This window comes from Culex pipiens, chromosome 3, assembly GCF_016801865.2.
Source record: "Culex pipiens pallens isolate TS chromosome 3, TS_CPP_V2, whole genome shotgun sequence".
NCBI classification, from domain to species: Eukaryota; Metazoa; Arthropoda; class Insecta; order Diptera; family Culicidae; genus Culex; species Culex pipiens.
Genome location: NC_068939.1, coordinates 158,695,459 through 158,701,458, shown reverse-complemented (window position 1 = coordinate 158,701,458; position 6,000 = coordinate 158,695,459).

Genomic DNA, 6,000 nt, shown 5'->3' with positions numbered 1-6,000 from the left:
TTATCGACCAATACCATCTGGACCATTATTATATTTGGCCAAAGCCTCCACACCAGGCCAGCTGATGTGGTCTCTCCCCGAGGGGAAGGTGCGCGCCAACACGGCCTTGACCGCGATGAGTGTACATAATATCGAGTGTCTTCGGGGCGCCTGTCAAATCGTTCAATATCTGCGAGACCAACTCCAAGCCAATCTCTCGAGATGAGCCCACGGGTCGCCAACAAGCTGTTGTGGTCAGCTTATGGTTAGTTGCTTGAGCGCTCCTGGCAAGTAGCTTAGCGCACAAACAATTGTCGTATGGGTAAACATAAGTTTTAAAAATCGGATGAGATATGTGTTGGTTGACCAAGACCCGTGTCATTGCGCGGTATTTGGCTATTGAGGATTAGTATGCTCATTTGGGGCGAAGGGGGTTCGAGATGCCTTCAATGTAATGGTCACCTGCCGGTTTATAGTGCCCTCGGCAAACTGATGAATGACAAAGCCTTTCAAACCTCTGATGAAAATGCCTTTTTTGCTCAAGTGACACTTGTTTAGGAATTAGCCCAAAAGAAGGTACACATTATGTAATATATTCTTTATAAAATACACAAATGACCACAACATGTTATAAGGTTACGGTTTCATAATTAATTCAAAATAATTGTTATCATGTTCATTGTAACTTTGGCTGTGTTTTTCCTGACTTTTGTGATTGTATTGAAACTTTTGCGAACTTTTATGCTCTTTTCAATAAATAAACTTTAAAAAAATATTTGGTCTAAACTATGAAATTTGGAAAATAGTAGACCCTTTGGAAGTAAAGCTTGATTTTACAATTTTGAAATTATTTTTAATGAAAAGATTAGACAGTTTCACAAAAGTTTATTTTTTAACTTTTAATGTCGGACCAATAGTTTTGGAGATATTGTCAGTTGAAAATAACAATCAAGTTAGGTGAAACTAAAAAAAAAATCGAATTCTTTGTGAAGCTGTACTGCCGCTCTAATCTAGTCCGTCCTATATGTAAAAACAGCAAGCCGAGAAAAACGCAAGACAAATTTGTCACGCCCATAAGGCTACGTGTTAGAATTTTACGAAAATGTGAAATTTTCTACTGTTTTCTGGAATAAACTACTATATTTTATTAGTTTTTTTGAAAGTTCACATGATTTTGAACCAAACTGCATCATTAACTCAAAATTGACGAAATTTCATATGGGAGGGACTTGATTTGAGCGGCAGTGTATCTCTGTGAAAATTGTAGGAGTAATGTTTCAGGAGGGCTTTTCATTCAAAAAGTATTTTTTTTAATTACAAAAAACGAAAAGAAATCGAAAACGTATTCATAGAAGTATTAAGTATCAAGAAATTGTGAAATACTTATAGATTGAAATTTTTGTCTAAGTTTTTGATGTTTTCCTAAAACATAAAAAAAATGCAAAAAATAATAGGAAAGGAAAAAGTCACGCTTGTGCTTGAACCATCTTCTACTTTTTTGATGTAAACAAAGTGGGATCATTCGAAAATCACGTTACGCATTCCCTCTTTTCATTTGAAAATCACGTTAAGCATTGCCTCTTTTCATCCACCAAATTGATCCAAAAATTACTTCTCAAGATTCAAAATTTTATACATTTACATCGCTATTTTGTAAGACCAGGAGGGCTTTTCATTCAAAAAGTATTTTTTTAATTACAAAAAACGAAAAGAAATCGAAAACGTATTCATAGAAGTATTAAGTATCAAGAAATTGTGAAACACTTATAGATTGAAATTTTTGTCTAAGTTTTTGATGTTTTCCTAAAACATAAAAAAAAATGCAAAAAATAATAGGAAAGGAAAAAGTCACGCTTGTGCTTGAACCATCTTCTACTTTTTTGATGTAAACAAAGTGGGATCATTCGAAAATCACGTTACGCATTCCCTCTTTTCATTTGAAAATCACGTTAAGCATTGCCTCTTTTCATCCACCAAATTGATCCAAAAATTACTTCTCAAGACTCAAAATTTTATACATTTACATCGCTATTTTGTAAGACCAGCTCCCAATATTTTATGGAAATTTGTATGGAAAACCTAATGATGCAAAATGACTTCTTTTGACAAAAGTCGATTTGCGAAATCGTAGAGAACCATTGAAGTTACATACTTGTTTCATAGATAACACATCAAATATTTTATTTTTTCCAGTGATTAAAGTTTCTTGGGGAAGGGGGACAAAATAAAGAGTACCTATAAAAATTTATTTTTTCACATTTCAATCAAAATAGTGTTGCAAATTGTTTTCTGAAAACTAAATTTTGTTGAAAACATTTTTTTTTCACAAAAATCTAAATATATGAAAAGTGTTTCAATACTTGAAAAATGATTATCAAATTTGGAAAATGCATTTTTAGTTTTTTTTCTTCAGTAGATTGCACGTATACTTTAATTTAAATTTTGAAGCATTTTGCAAATAAAAATCAAAATTTGTCTATGTAAAAAGCCTTTTGCCATCCTTTTTGGTTAAAAATTTTGAAATCTATGAATAAATTTAGATAGATTGTTTTACTATTTTCTCAAAATCCCCTCTTCAACCATGATCTGGGTCGAGAGGGGCATCCATAAAACACGTAGACCATTTAAAACCCCTCATTTTTCTGTTTTTTTTATTTTTGTAAATAACTTACATCTGAAAAGGCACAAATAATAAAATATCGGCGTTTTTAATAAGTAATTCATGAATTTGAAATGTTGAATTTTCTTTTCGAAAAATTTTGGAATTTTCAAAAATGGTAATCGCACCACTTCATAACTTCACTGAGCTTTGAAGTTTGTGGTAAAAGTATTTCCATGTAATAACGTCTAAATCGAATTGTTAATAACATTCAGGAAAAACTAGGATCATTTGACTTTCTTTGACAAAAGATGTTCGGCATTCAATTCAACAGAAGAATTTCAAAATGAAAAAACAAACTTCAAGACTTAACAGCGACCCCATTTAACCGGTTTGGCTCATTTAGCACTGATTCTTTAGGAAACAGAAATTTTCAACTTTTCTTGACACTTCAATGAGCATTCACTTACCTTTAAAAAAATAATAAAAAAAGTTCAGACTTCAACCGCAAAATCGGAAGGCAACAAATTTGTTATAATCTAATTAAGGTCTGAACCACTTGCTTCAATAACTTATAGTTTATTTAAAAAAAAAAAAAAAACATGACATTCACTTTATCCCTTGAAATAACATTTATGCAAAAATGATAGCTGATTCAAGTTTCGTGAACTTTATCTCTTAAAAATGTAAAGATATTCAAAATTTTCCTGTACCATCACCCAAACGGCGGTCGCATGATTGTGATGCATGGCGGCATGAAAGTATTTCAGAATCTGCATTAAAACTGTCCTCATGCATTTTTTGCGATATAGGGGTATGACATTTTTGCCCGTTACCGACAATTATCGACATTACCGACGGCTTTTTTGTTGTTTTTCACAAAAAAAAAACCCTTAATAGAACGAGGATTGAACCATCAACTTCTTGGTTATTGATCCGACACGCTATCACCGCGCCATGGACGCTTGATGAAATGTGTGTGAAAGAGCACCAACATATCCTTCTCTTTGGAGTGTTGCTCGGGGACGGGCCAGCATTATATGTGTTGGTGAGAACTGCAGATCGCTGAAATGTTTACACGCGGGCAAAAATGATCTACGGGCTTGCTGCAAAAAATGTTATAAAATGTGACATTTTCTGCAGCAAATCCACTGTTGCAGATTTTGAGATATATTTTTCCTTTGGGTGCACCATACAATCATTAAGGTCGTTAAACACTGTTGTGTTTACAAACAGAAAACAACAGAAAAGTCAGAGGCAACATTTGAATCCGTATGCTCGCAAGCTCTCTGCCATTTAACCAATCGAAAATAATTGGAAACGTAATAAAATTGCCCTCTCGTCGTAATCGATAACGGCGCTGAGACCGCGTGTCGTCCGTAGCTGATGGCGTCTCCGTTCCGACTATCGGTGGCCGAAATGGTGGCATTCGTCCAGCGTGCCAGCACCGAATCGAAAGCGAAAGTATACGACCTGCTGCACACAATAACCGAACGTTTTGCTTAGGTTTTTTTTTCTTTTGGTCTGTGCAAATTTGCGCCAAGATGGGTGCCATTTCGGATTTAAACGATTTTTTTTGCTGTTCTCTTGACGATTTTTTTTGTTCATTCATCTGTTTGCCGATCTCGGTCGACCGCGATTTGATGGCGGGTCGCGACTTGGCGCAAAAAAAAACAAGACGTTTGAAGATCATCTCTTGGATAGCTCCAAAGACATGGAAATGGAGAATGCAGTTTAAGTGAGTAACAAAATGGTATTATGTCTCTTCAAAAAAGATGATCAGAAATAAAAATAAACAATATAAACCTTTATTTTGCAGATATTGAACGCTAAAATTGAGCATAATGGATGAGTGTAACTCATGCATTTTTTTTTGACAGCAAAGCTATCATTTAATGTAGAATGTCCAGGATGACACTTTTTGCGGTTTTTCTTTCTTGTGGGTGTAGTGTAAAAACGATTTAAAAGATGCTATAAAAACCTAAATTAATACTAAAATCAGACGGATAAATCTGATTGTCTGTGACCAAAGTCTTTTTTGTTTGCAAAGTAGTTGCAACCAATTGAAATGGTGAATCCCTGGCGAGGACAAGGGGTCCGGTTATAGAGTGCTTTACGGTTCAATGTCTGTTTTAAACGCGGGGAGGTGGAAGGTTAAAGTCGTCGTTTTGGCCACCTCCACCTTGCACCGACGGCGATGAATTATGCACAATTTGTGACCATTTCGTGTATATAGAGGTACTTTCACGAGACGTCTCTGAAGAAGATGCTTTAGTGTCTGTGCAGATGGGACAGCATCCGGTTGCTCTTATCTATAGTGGTTCCGGGCCCGTACGCGGAATCGCCGGCCGCTTAAAAGTGTCCCTGAGCAAAGCTGACCGTTGGTCATGGCGTCAATCAAGCTTGAGATGTTTATCTGGTACAGTTGGTTTTTTTTTACTTCTCTAAAGCGTGATTCAATACGCGCTCTTCATGTCAGGTTGTTTAATGAGAATAGCAATTAAAAACAGTCTCAGTCGGTTCGGATGAGTATCGATTTCTTGTTTGAATTTTAGGGGCACGATTGTTGTGGGATCGATTCTGCTAGCAGAGTTGAGCGAAAAAAAAAGTTCATGTACAATAAATGGAATTGGAATGGATCCTTCCGTCCCTTCAAATAGCATACTTCGATTTTTACGATATATAACATGGTTCTTCCCTTTCTCGGTGGTCTCTTCGTTTTCGACATAGAGAGAGGCGACTGTAGTATTTAGAAATAATATCATTAATATCCTTAAACCTCTACTGCCCAAATTTTGTTTCGTTTTTTTATTTTTGTCGTTTTCAGATGCACTTTTGTTCTACGAGAAACTTTGCCTCTCTGGTTTCATGTTCATCTGTAATATTCATTATTTTGGTTTTTCAATTGCCTTGTTCAGTTTTTTTTTCTGAAAGTAGGAGATCGGCATGTATTTCCATCGGGCACCTAATATTGGCATCTCAGCACTTTGGCGTTCTAAAAAGCAATTAAATAAACCCATATCAAGAAATAAATATCTCGATGGGAAGTGAGCAAGCAAGTTTCTATCAAAACATTTGCAAAACAATTTTAAATAGTGAGAATTTACAAAATGGAAGGAGTTAGTTACGAGAATTTTCCCTATTAGGCTTATTCAATTTATGCAATGTTTTCACATTTTTCAATTAGTGTTTATTAGTAAATAATCAATTTACAATTTAGTGTTTCTTATAACCTAATAGAGTTTTGGAGTTCCTTTCAACTATGGTTTACACTATAATTCATTTAGATGTACTTGGATATTCTAACAATGGATTTGGCAAGAGAAGGAAAAATAAAAAAAAACCTTCGAGATTTGCTAAGGAAAAGGATAGAAATAGGAAAAGCTTAAAACTAAATCACAGTTTGTATTGTCTGTTGACGT